Raw genomic sequence first — 14,348 nt, 5'->3', positions numbered from 1 at the left:
GAAACAGACATGCATATATTAGTTACAAGAGAGAAAGGTGGACAAAGAAATGTTACTGACAATGGCAGAGACCAGCCTTTTATCAAGAAGATGTACTTCACCAGAGGGCTATCAGAAAATGCCAGCACATACAGATATATTGTAGTGAAGAAAGAGGATGGATTCACCCAGATGTTGCTATAAACTAGATCAACATAAAAAAATGCAGTGAATATAGAAGTAATTAAAGAAATGGTTAATGCTCTGAATAGGGCTGCTGTGGGTGGGAGCAAGCTTGTGCTGTTCAGCGCAGGTGGAAGTGTCCTTTGCTGTGGTCTCGATTTTGGATACTTTCTGAAGTATTTAAGGAAGGACAGAAACAGAACAAGCCTTGAAATGGTGAACACAATCAAGAACATTGTGAATAATTTCAATCAATTTTAAAAGCCTATTTTTGAATCAGTCAGTGGCCCATCCTTTGGAATAGGTGCATCCACACTGCCTCTTTGTGATTTCTTCTGAGCTAATGAAAAGGCTTGGTTTCAAATCCCTTATATGACATCTGGACAGAGTCCAGATGGCTGTTGTGTTACTTTAGCTCCTACTTGAACTTTGCATCATCCAGCCTCCTTAATTATTGTGACCATGAGACATTGCTTCATCCTTTGATTGGTCCCAGCCTAAGGTCTCAGGCCAAGCTGTCACTTCAGCTCCTTTCTTAGTCCAGGGCCAAGTTCCAAGGTGGAGACTTGTAGCTTCTACAAATCATCACTTCAGCTCCAGGTGAATCCAAGACCAAGTTTCAGGGCCAAGATGAATAACGCTTACTCCAAAAACACTAAGCACATTCCTTTACTTCTCTGCCTTTAGAAACTGTAAAGCACAGTCTCATAATAGGTAAACCACTCACATTCCACCCCCACTGTGAAGAGTTTCTTACTTTCACTTATAAAAGTTTTGATTCAACATTTTTGCATCCATCCTCCTTAATTTTCTTGGCCATGAGACAAAGAACTCTGTGTGATACCTCACATTTAGAGATTTCTAGATTGTAGTGCACTAATGAGACCACAATGATTGAAGTCTGGGAATTGAGCTATGGGATGCATCAGCCTTGCGTGACCAACTGACAAACTGTCCCCACACTGTGATACATACCCTTGGGGGCATTCAACCATATAGTGGTCATGAACAGAGTCTGAAAAGGGGCAAGGCAAACTGATACAGCCTAGAAACCTGAGGGACACCATCAAGCAGCCATACATATGCATTTTCGAAGTTCGAAGGAAGAGACAAAAGATCATGAAGACTATTTAACAAAACAGTCATAAAGAATGCAACAATTTAAGACAATAAGTAAACATCCAAGAAGCTCAACAGACTCCAAGTAACAAAAACTCAAAGAAACAAACTCAAAGTTACCTGATAATTAAACTGTCTAAAACAAACACAAAGAGAATCTTGAGGATTTTCAAAGGAAGGAGAGGAAATAGCTAGTCATGTAAAAGGGACCCTAAAAATAGCCAGTGGATTGCTTATCTTAATAACCACTGAAAAGCAGTAGATTACTTATCTGAAAACTAAGAAGATAGAAAGCAGTAGACTAATATGTTCCAAGTGATGTCAGAAAAAACTGTCAAACCTAAACCTTATGATCCACCAAATTGTCCATCAAAGTTGAGGGACACATTATGACATTCCCACATAAAAGCTGGCACCCTTTACAAGTAGACTACCCTTTAAGAAATGTCTTATGGAGTACTTCAGGGTAGAATGGACAGACACTCAAAGGCAGTATGAACAAACAAAGGTTAAGGTAAAGATAAATATATGTACAAATATATAAGATACAACATTTGGCCGGGCACGGTGGCTCACACCTGTAATCCCAGCACTTTGGGAGACCGAGTTGCATGGTTCATGCGGTCAGGAGATCAAGACAATCCGGGCTAACACGGTGAAACCCCTTCCCTACTAAAAATACAAAAAAATTAACAGGCAATGTGGCAGGCAACTGTAGTCTCAGCTACTCGAGACGCTGACATAGGAGAATGGCATGAATCTGGGAGTCGGAGCTTTCAGTGAGCCTACATCACACCACTGCACTCCAGCCTGGGTGACAGGGCGAGACTCCATATCAAAAAGAAAAAAAAAATTAACAATATGCACCTCCACAAGTTGTTCTCCATGTACCTTAAGACACATACATATTTAATTTAAAAAAAACACTTCTACTTTGTGTTTTTGACATAAAATGAATAAAGGTATAATTTTGAGGACTCAGTAAGTGAAATAGTGGAGGTAAATTATACAGGAGTAAAGGTTTTCTATGTTACTGAAGGTAAGCTAGTGTAACTTTAAAAATGTTATAACATTAGAATATTCCATACAATCATCATAGGAACCACAATTAAACAAACAAACACAAAGGAGTAATAGGCAGGAAGAAAGCTTTCTGTTCTACACCAGAAGGTTGTGGCTGTGGATTTAGCTACTCTCACCTGAGGCTACTGAGCAAGCTCTCATGCACAATAGCATAGCTGCTATTTCACACAATTTTCACTACACCAATGGTGATGAAATAGAAGAGGTTCATCCATACGCAGAAGCTAGTGAAGAACTGGAGGCAGAAAGGAGTGGCTATGTGGAGACACAACTGAAAAAAAGTTGGCACAGCAACTGCTCCAATCCTGTGTCTTTCCTCATGGCTTCCCAGAAGTTTGAGGTTGAAAGTATTTTTGACAAAAGACAAGATTACAATGGGAATACAGAGTATTTGATTCGGTGGAAAGGTTATGACAAACAGGATGACACTTGGGAACCAAAGCAACACCTCACGGACTGTGAAAAATATATACATGATTTTAAGAGACAACAGACTGAAAAACAGAAAAAACTGACATGGACTAGAACCAGTAGAATTTTGTCAAACAATGCCAGAAGAAGAACTTCCAGATCTACAAAAGCGAGCTACTCTACAAAATCTCCTAAAACCCTAGTGACTGATAAACATCACAGATCCAAAAACAGCAAGTTATTTGCTGCCAGCAAGATCGTTAGGAGAAAGGCAGCTTCAATTCTCTCCAACACACAGAATATGGGGATAACAAGTTCAACTATCAAGACCCTTGCACCTGACAGCCCCTTTAATGACAAGAAAAGTGTGAGTGGCTTTCAGAAACATGAGAAACTGGACCCTATTGCAGCAGAACAGCAGGACACGGTGGTCTTCAAGGTGACAGAAGGGAAACTCCTCCAGGACCATTTGTCACGTCCTGGTGCAGAACAAATTGGACTAGAGAACAAGACTCAGATACACCCACCAATGTCACAGATGTATGGCTCAGTTACTGCTTCCATGGTCACAGGTTCAGTTACCCAAAAAGGTATAGTGGTATTAATAGATTCATTAGCAGCCAATGGAACAACGGACATGCATACCTCGGTTTCAAAGGTGAAAGGTGGGCAAAGAAATATTACTGATGACAGCAGAGACCAGCTTTTTATCAAGAAGATGTACTTTACCATAAGGTTAACAGAAAGTGCCAGCACTTACAGAGACATTGTAGTGAAGAAAGAGGATGGATTCACCCAGATAGTGCTATCAACTAGATCGACAGAAAAAAATGCACTGAATACAGAAGTAATTAAAGAAATGGTTAATGCTCTGAATAGTGCTGCTGTGGATGACAGCAAGCTCGTGCTGTTCAGTGCAGCTGGAAGTGTCTTTTGCTGCAGTCTTGATTTTGGGTACTTTCTGACGCACTTAAGGAATGACAGAAACAGAGCAAGCCTTGAAATGGTGGACACCATCAAGAACTTTGTGAATACTTCTATTCAATTTTAAAAGCCTATTGTTGTATCAGTCAATGACCCTGCCATTGGACTAGGTGCATCCATCCTGCCTCTTTGTGATCTCATCTGGGCAAATGAAAAGACCTGGTTCCAAACCCCTTATACGACCTTTGGACGGAGTCCAGATGGCTGTTCAACCATTACATTTCAAAAAATGATGGGTAAAGCATCTGCCAATGAAATGTTATTTGCTGTGTGAAAGCTGACAGCACGGGAGGCATGTGCCAAAGGTCTGGTTTCTCAGGTATTTTTGAGTGGAACATTCACCCAAGAGGTTATGATTCAAATTAAGGAGCTTGCCTCATATAATCAAATTGTACTGGCAGAATGTAAGGCCCTTGTTCACAGCAATATTAAGTTGGAGTTGGAACAGGCCAATGAGAGAGAGTGTGAGGTGCTGAGGAAGATCTGGAGCTCAGCCCAAGGCTTAGAATCCATGTTAAAGTATGTTGAAAATAAAAGTGATGAGTTTTAATTGTCAGTCTGTCTACTCAGGACACAAGAACTAAGCTGAACCAAATGCATCATGAGTTGCAAGATGCCTTAATCCATCTTCATAGCCCAAAACAGTTTCACCCATAGCTAAGGCTTGGAAACAGAACCGGAAATGTCCAAACTAGGTATTTAAATGGTCACATAATTTTTAAGCACTGTAGCTTTAAAAGAAGTAATAAAACAGCTTGTTTGCCCAAATGTGTTTATTTTGTGCTCACATAAGCCCAAATATAAAAGCAGACTGTTGGGTACTAGATTCTTCTTGCAAGCTCTAATATGTATCTATGGCTACTACTATATATGAGACCATAGTTGTGTTTTATTGGATGTTTATGACAGAGAATCCTGTAACAATGTTGATTTTTCTTATTTTTATATCCTAGAATACTGCTACTGGGTTACAAGTCAGCCTTAGATTCCCTCCCAAAAAAGACACAGAAATGTCAGAGATGGTGCCTTTAACTTTACACTGGCACAAACACTTCAGAGACACATAATTTTAAATTAAAAGACTTCTCTTTTAGAATAAATATTTCTGGCACAAAATTCACTGATGATCATTCTCCTAAACTGAACATATGACTAGAATTTGTGGTGAGATATCACTTGATTTTCTTTTCTTTTATATATGTCTAGTTCTTACCCAGTTAACAAAACAAAACTTTATCTCTCTAAGGTAAAACCTGTTGCACCATATTAGTGAATTATGGAATCACTTTGGTGGAAATATTCAGGTTTTAATGTTTGTAATGTGCAGATTTAGGTTACCTTAGAGTATGCTCTAGTTAATAAGTTAAAATTCTGGACACATTATTAAAGGCAGAAACTTCTTTCAAAACAAAGACCCCTACACTCTGTATGACCTTTACAATTATCAGTGTCTCTTTTTATGAGCACACAATTTTCTAGAACACTGTATGTGTTCAGTTACCCAAAAGCTCTATGAATACTGTCTTGATGGTTTTTATTGAGGCTCCATTACATAGGCATAATTGAATAATCCACTGGCCACTGGTGATGAATGTCATCTTTTTCACAAGATCTCTAGGGTGTCGCTTCACCAGCTAACAATCTCTGTGGATGATGGCACCTTTGTGCAAGTTTCTCTTGAGCCTGCTTGTCTAATTTTAAACACCCATCTTACAGGCGGCACTCAGATCAAACCATGGGCTTAGCTTTCAGTTTTCTATGGATGCACCAGGCACAGAATGGAGGCAGATGCATGAGTGAGTGTTGGTTGAGTTCCGTCACTGCACACAGCTTTACATGTTTTCTCTGATAAGGTAAGCAGGTAAGGTGCTGGTAAAGGTGACAGTTCCCTGAAAATCTTTAGGTGAATCAGGCATAGCACAAGCTTTCTCTTCTGCAGGCACTGAAGAATACAGTGGCATCCAGCAATGAAGAATTGCCAGAAAATGCAAAGACCTAAAGACGTCGTCTCAGCCCTGGCTTGGGAATGGTTTAGATCTGGGATATCTAAAGCGCAAATGTCCTGCTTTCTTTTTTTCTTTTTCTTTTCTTTTTTTCTTTTTCTCATCTATGGGATCACTATGGCTTAAATTAGGTTTTTCAAAGGGCTCTGTCTCTCTTTCTACTTGAAATTAGGATCTTGTGTTTTCTTCACTCTTTCTGTCTTTCACTGCTTTTTATGTATTATGACATGCTATGGAAGAAATCTGTTTCAGCCTAGCATCTTTCTATTGACTGTAGGGCTGTGTGTCAGAAGCAGTAAGATTTTGGCTTAGCAATAACATAACGTCTTCCTATTTGAGAGCAAAAAAAAGGCTAGATATTATAAAGGCTCTATATATTTATTGATGTATCAGAAAACTTCCCCAGGTCTTACTTTATTTGTTTAAGGTACTGTAATGAAAAGGAAACTTGCAATTTACTGGCACCTCATTCATTGGGCATTTCCTATAGTGGTAGTAAGGAACATGGAGGGTCGGATGTAAAAACTGGAAAAGCTGATGATGGTGTGACTAAAAATTCTCTACATTAAGAAGATGAGAAAACCTGGAGTAACAAAATTTGATTTTGATTGTTTCCAGGGAAAATGTTTCTCTAACATTTGGGAGTTGTTTCTTGTGGGCTTTTCTGATATGACTGCTAAGAAGGCATGAACAATTTTACAATATTTACAAAGATGTGGGTTGTTTCACGGAGCAAAAAGCCTTGCACATAGGAAATTTCAAATAATGTGCCTTCAACCCTCAGAAACTACCTAGCTCTTCAGTATTATTGAGAAAAAAAAAGCTATGTAGTTGTGGTGTATTAATAGTAAAATTTCCACAGGCAGAGAAACAGCCTGGACTATCAGGCTGCAGACAGAAATTTAAGAATCCTGCACAATCCTGTGGCCCAAGCAAATAATCTTTTAAAAAGCCCAACTTTTTGTGTGTGTGTGCTTAAGACATGCCCACAGCGACTCAGATAAAAAAAAAGACCCCACATTAAAATGTTGTGTCTTTTGTGTAACCAGATTGCTTCCAGGAAATAGTCTCTCTTTTTTAGAACATGTACATATTGGACACCAGTGTGTTACAAAGGGCACCTTATTTTACTAAACATGCTTCAAGCTCTGAGCCAAATTTCAGTAAATTATCATTTTAGCCTCTGGACCCATGCCAAGGTCCTCAGCCATCCTTTCACTTTAGCTCTTGTGTGGCTCAGGGCCAAGTTCTTGAGCCAAGCTGAGTCATTGCATCAGGTATTAATATTTCCAGACACAAGGACCCAGAAAAGATGAGTAGTGCTTTCTTCAAAACTAGTTAGTACATTTTCTTTCTTCTGAGTCCATAAAAATATCAGACTCTTTCTCAGAGTGGGCAACTGATTCTACTCCACCAAAAGTTAACATATTAAACATTTGCTATCATCTCACCTTTTGAATTCATAATTTTTAATTTTCTTGAGATTAAAAAAATCTATGTGTCACCTAAAAATGAGAGACTGATAGATTTTGGTTCTCTGGGGCACAGCCACTTTTGTCTATGATTCATGGACTAAGAAAAGCTTTAATTAAAAAGGTCACTAGTAGCTGGGCACAGTGGCTCATGACTGCTATCACAGCACTTTGGGTGGCCAATGCAGGCAGATCATGAGGAGATCGAGATCGAGATGACCCTGGCTAACGCGGTGAAGCCCGCATGAAGCCTATTAAAAATACAAAAAAAAGTTGTGTGTGGTGGTGGGCACCTGTAGTGACAGCTACTTGGTAGGCTAAGGCAAGAGAATGGCATAAACCCCGGAGATGTAGCTTGCAGATACCCAAGATCGCTCAAGTGGGCTCCAGCTTAAGCAACAGAGTGAGAATCCATTAAATAAAAAAAGTGAGTAGGAGTGCAATTCCAAACTATTGACATTCATATCTGCAGCTTGTCCTCTATTTGCATTCATATCTGCAGCTTGTTCTTAGTTTTTGTTTGTTTTTCTTATTTGTTTTTCTTTTTTAAATTTCTGAAGAGCAAAGAAAACTCTGGGCAAGTGCCAGGTAAAATCCGATAGATTGCCTGCCATTCTTACAAAGCTTAGGAGAAAGGGATGTTGGGAGACACATTGGCAGTCTCATTTCACCCTCCACTGTTGAAAATGTTGCCTCTGTTCCAACTATTTTCTTTCACAGAGGATCCAGCTGTCATGTAGGACTGAAAGGATATCTAAGTTAATTGAAGATTTCTGGTTAAGACTATACCACGGCATTTTGTGAAGGCCTCAAAACTAACTCCAGTTTCTGACAGCCTATCAGAGTGTTGCCACCAAAAATTTCAGCTTTTCTGTGGAATTTGTTTATTTCTTTTTTGTCATTGTGTGGCTAATGTCCCTTCTGTTTCTTCTTTGTATGCAATGTTGCGATCTGGAGATGTAAGCTCATGATAAAAGTCAGTCATTAGAAACATAATTCAAAGAGTTGCTATTTTGTGATTTTTTTCTTTCAAATAGGAAGAATTCAAAATTGTGGTCTAAAAATTTTTATTTGATAAGGATCTTTTTGTCTGCCAATGATAGATGTTCACTTCGCCGTAAGGAATGGCATACATTCAAATAAAATTTCTCTTTCTGGCTGGTTATTTCTCTTTAAAAAGCTCCACAAAATCATATATATCTAAACAGTTTCTTTGTGAGACGTATCTATTTTCTGCAGAGACACACACTGTGGGGACAGGTGATAGAGCGTTAACCTTCTTTTTCTAACTTTTGAGTATATAAACCTGGGATTCAGCATTTTCATGGAAAATTTTAGATCTTAAAATGCAACCTAGTGAAATTAGTTTTTTCTCTGTGGGGAAGCCTTGCCAGTACTTTGCACAAAACCCTTGGTTTTCTAACTCCTCTCTCTCCTATATCTCTCTAACAGTAATAAGACTCTGTGACCTATCAGCAAACAGAAAATTTCCACTTTCAATAATCAGAAAGAAGGTGCCTTTGAGAGACACATTTTAGCTAAGTACTGTCTTACGAAAGCCAGCCATATGAGCTTTACTTGTTTTGAGGCACACCTTCTTCCTCCAGCAGCACTGACATTTAAACTAACAGAAAATTTTATGTTTCAAAGTCAATAGATCTTATTTCCTGCAATTTCAATATTTTTTCTAGTCCATAGCAAGGGAAGCCACAAATAGCATTAAAATTCTTACTCTGTACAATGTCTTGCTAGAATCCATCTTTTTTTTAGATTCCCAAGTTACTTTGGTTATCTTCTGGGTTGAGCAGGCTTAAGAAATCAACAAAGAGTCACCAGTGGAGAGTTAAATCCTGTGCAGGTAAACATTACTTGTCCTGCTGTCTAGATCCTCCGGAACTGTGGGTGAAGGTTTAGCTTGCATCCATGGGGGACAACTATGTCAGTCATCAGACTCAGAAAAGACAAGAGGAATGCAAAAACAAGGAATATCCTATCTTTCTATTCAGTCAGGGTCATTTCAAAAGGGGGAAAAAGATAATAGGAAGATTTTTTTCCATATTTCTTCAGAAACTTTACAAACTATCTGCAGTGTGCACCTCTCTAGATTACTGTCAGAAACACAGAAATTTCATTGACTGTGAGACTCTGAAAAAAGAAAGTGGCTTATTTATGTATTTATTGCTCAAGGGCATGACAGCCATAACAGCTCCAGGACAGACACTCCTAGCTTTCTGAGGAAAGTGTTCATTTTAGTACTATTCAACAGGTACCTCTTTTGTTCAGATGGCAAAGAAAAGAGTTTGATTTTTTCTTTTTTTCTTCAACCTTACTTTGACTTGGGAGAAAACACAGATGTTTCTAAGCATGGTAAAACTGACTCTGCCCTCTTGGTAGTCATAACAGGCAAGTTTCAAAGAGATAATTCATTAAAGTCAGAGACAAGCCCTCGAGGTACACTAAATTATATCTTCTAAATGCCACATGTGCCACCATCATTTAGAACTTCCAATAGCCATTTCATCAGCTTGTCTTATTGTGCCACTAAAGAAACCCCAACCTCACTGTTGCCCCTGCAGGAAATACTCCATAGATGTGATACTTTTATAGTAGAAGTTTTCTTCTCATTGTAGAGACTTAGACAAAAAAGTGAAAAACATAATTAATTGTCCCCTGACGACCCAAGTGGACATGCAGAGATATTTCAAAATCTAACTCAAGTGCTTAATCATACCTGAATAGACGATACATTACTACTAAACCAAACCCTAACTGTTGCCCTGAAGCACGCAGCTTTACAGAGAGCAGAGTTATCCATGGATGAACCACATGTCTTTTACAAAATCTTGAAAAAGGGAGGGTGAAAAGGAAAAAAAAGTTGAACTGATAACAGAATTCTTACTCATAATAGGAAAGGATGGAGTGCTGAAAACTCTATTGGAACCTTATTGATCCTATAGCGGATAAAAAAAAAAGTTAGTGAGCCTACTGGAAGGCTTATTAGTGAACAGAACAAAACTTCATAATTACTCTAAACTATTCATAATAGGTTAAAACCACATAAAAATTATAGAGGCTTTTTTAAAATCCTGAGAGAGGCTTTAGTGAAACCCATGTTCCTAACTCCCTATTGAGTTGAGATAAAGTTAATCTTAAGAGAAAAGTTTATTACTCAAGCAGATCCTGACATCAAAGGAAAGCTGCAAAAATATGTCCTAGGTTCAGATAATATTGTTCTTTTAACAATGCACCACAATGTAACAGCCTTTCTTTCATTTCAGATAACACTAAGAGTCTTTTCTTTTACATTTAAGAAGATTAAAAACTGTATACAAAGGAAACTGTTTGGAGCTAAAGTTTAAATAAGTGGCAAGAGAAGCTCTCTGCCAGTAGAGATAGAAGCTTGAATAAGTTGTCCACTGGGGTTTAAGGATTTTATGGCCTAAAAAATAAAGATATATACTTAATTTGCAAGCTGTCACAGAGAATGTGTGACTTAGCTTTGCCCAGGCCCAGGACCTATTAGACAGCTTAACTCAGGCACTTTGCCTGGGAGCAGTCTGAAGTGGTAATTTGCAAAGACTGCTTAGCTTGGCACAGGACCTAAAGTAAAAGCTTGTCTTGGGATGCTGGCTCAGAAACAATCAGAGATTGAAATGATGATTCATATGGGTTGAGCAACCAGTCAAATACAAAAAGAAATATTTCAGCCAGTACCCACTAGATCCCACTGGGTTTATGCCCATAAAACCAAAAAAAAAAAAAAAATCTTTATTTTCGGAAAGCCCTCTGAGTATACAGAAAACAGCATGCCTATACCAGGCACTGGTTCCCAGTCTTAATGAGTGGGAGGTTTGTACTAGATTTTATCTGAATGGACTGAAAGTTCTGTTATTTCTGTTGCTGCAGCCATGCTATCAGGCACAAGCTTCTGTGTTAGATCCCTTCCTGGTGCCTATGCTTTTTTTTGGTCTGATTATTATGTTGGAATCAAGCCCTTACCTGTTGATTGGGGGTCTTCCAGAAACCATTTCCTTGCTGTTTTCATATAGAAAGCTAGCTAAGTTGTCTTTGTCTTCCCTCAGAAATGAAAACTCTAACTTCTCTTAGGAGATTGGGCATTGGTCTTTCTGGATGCTTTCTGCTGGAGAAGAGTGTTGTGTAGAAAACAATAGGTAGGATTCTACTGAGAGTTGGTTAAGTGTTTGTAGAAGAAAGACATGTTAATGCATGGTTTAATTTGCATTACATTTTAAGGTGTGATAGACTTAAGGCAAAAAAAGAAAACCATCTTCGATTATTAGAAAAAGCATATCACAACTAGACAAGAAGAGTAAGAACAGCTGAAATTCTTCAAGGCTGCTAACGTGACCAAATAATTGTGGCTATAATTATACCTATTAAGATTTTGTTACATGAGACAGGTTTATTTAGCTGTCTTGATTTGATCCTTTAAAGCAAAAATTCTGTTACAGGAACCATATTTTCTCTTATTATCAGAAAATATTTGTGGAAGGCATTTCCAGAATTAGAATATTGTTCTAGATTTCTCTATTAATCATATCTTTCTGTTTTCCAAGAACTGTAGCTGGACCTCACTAGTTGGCTAACAGAAAAAAATATAAAAAATAAAAGGTTAATTAAAATTGTAGGAAAACCTTAAAAACAACTTATGAAGTGAGAAATTGATGATAGGGTGTGACAGGCTTTGAGATACATATCTTTGTTCTAGTCCTAATTTTTGTTAAGAATGAATCATGATAAAATTTAGTCATTGGCAAAACAGACTTGCCTTACACTTAGCCAGACAATTTTTGTACAGTGCTGTGAGAAATACATTTACATGGGCTTTCCTCATGGGCTTTTATGAATCTCTGCTCTACAAGGAATCTTAAATAGGACATTATAAAGCTGCATCCAACCACAAGTTTGACCCTTAGATACATATTATTTGGATAAAGTCCTCTATTTTTTGAGATTCCAAGTGCATGTGGTTCCTAGGCCTGATAGAAAGTTACCACAGATTAGAAAACCTGTATTGGGACTGTGTAAACAAAGTATAAGGCTGGGCTTCTTAGACAGCTTTTATTGATTCTAAAAGTCATATGTAATTCATTAAACAAGGCACACACTACCAGTCAAAGCCTTAGAAAAGCAACGAGCTTATCCTATTGGGTTATGTTGCAAATGAAAATATATTTTTATTGCACTGAATAAAACAATCATATTGTTGTAAGTTAAGAATAGTTACACACACTTTCCGAATTTTAAAGGAACTAGGCATAGAGCAAAAAAGCATGTTCCAAGTTTTGTTAACAGGAGTATACCAATTGACAGTGTTAAAATCTTTAACTAGTTTAAAAGAAAGTACACTTGACTTTAAAAAACAAAACAAGAATTAGAAATGTTCTAAAATAAAGGTAAAGAGATTTCTTCATTCTTCTGTTAGTTTAGTGTATTTTAACATTTCTTCTACTTGATATTTGTAAGCATTTTAGCTATTCCTAAGTTCTGTAAAGTTTCCTGTAATAAGAAAACCTACAGTTAAGAATAGCTGGTAAAGCTCTACAGCTAATTTTAAGCCATTATTTTTGATGAAGATTAAATCTCTGTAAATGACAAAATGTCTAGAGTGGTTAGAAACACAATAGGCAAGGACATTTGGTTACTTCCGTGGTTTACAACAGCTTAACATAATCACCTTAATTAAAATTGATAGCACATATTCAGATATTAAGAACATGAAAAACCCCATGTGCTTTTGAGACTTGTGTTAATATTACTCACTAAAATATATTCTGAAAAAATAAAATAATACCATCAAAATCACATGTGTTTAAATATGTTTTATAATTCTCTTTAACTTTTTCTTTTATGCCCCAGGGGCTCTCTGAGGCATCCAAAACACAGGGTTCAGAAAATACATCCTTGAAGTTAAAATTTTATTCTGGAAAGGCTGCCAAATATTTTTGAGGATTAAGACACTTAATGTTGTGATATCCAATTCCAGATTTCCATAAGTCATTGGTGTTGCCAAAATACAGTTCGTAGAAATGTTTGAAAGGGCAGAAACATTTTTATCAGCCTTCAATATTACATAATGAACTCTTTCCAAAAGACAAATTTTCCTTTTGTAGTTCTCCACTAATATTAAACCCAAACTGAATGAAACCTTATGTAAAATTATATTTAACCTTAGAAAGTTTGACAAACAGGTGAGATTTTCACAAACTATTACAAAATTTTAACAAACTTCTAAAATTTGCTAAAGAGAAGATTAATGTTTCAAGAAATTTTTGTTGTGTTTTCACTTCAATGCTTCATGGCAGAAATAAACATAAAACCCTTTTCAATCTAGCACCTGGGTTGTCAGAGTTTTGTTTTGCAAGATTAATTTTTTTAAAGTTATTTTCAAAATTTTTGTAAACAGTTAGCTTTATTTTACTTAACTAAAGAAAATTCTTTACTTCTAGGAAAAAATGTACATTTCCATGCCTTTCTAGAATTTATTTTCACTACAAACAAATTTTACTCCAATACAACACCTGGAGATTAAATGTATACACAGTATTCTCAATTACACATACACAGTATTCTCAATTACACATTATAATAATATCTGTAACAATTAATAACTTCAGGGCAGCCAGAGAGAAAAGTCGGGTTACCTACAAGGGGAAGCCCACCAGACTAACAGCAGATTTTTCAGCAGAAACTCTACAAGCCACAAGAGAGTGGGGGCCAATAGTCAACATTCTTAAAGAAAAGAATTTTCAACCCAGAATTTCATATCCAGCCAAACTAAACTTCATAAGTGAAGGAGAAATAAAATACTTTACAGACAAGCAAATGCTGAGAGATTTTGTCACCACCAGTCCTGCCCTAAAAGAGCTCTTGAAGCAAACACTAAACATGGAAAGGAACAAATGGTAGGAGCCACTATACAATCATGCCAAATTCTAAAGACCATTGAGGCTAGGAAGAAGCTGCATCAACTAATGAGCAAAATAACCAGCTAATATCAAAATGACAGGATCAAATTCACACATAACAATATGAATTTTAAATGTAAATGGACTAAATGCTCCAATTAAAAGACACAGATGGGCAAATTGGA

This window comes from Pongo abelii, chromosome Y (genome assembly GCF_028885655.2).
Source record: "Pongo abelii isolate AG06213 chromosome Y, NHGRI_mPonAbe1-v2.0_pri, whole genome shotgun sequence".
In the NCBI taxonomy this organism is placed as follows: domain Eukaryota; kingdom Metazoa; phylum Chordata; class Mammalia; order Primates; family Hominidae; genus Pongo; species Pongo abelii.
This window is presented reverse-complemented; position numbering follows the sequence as displayed.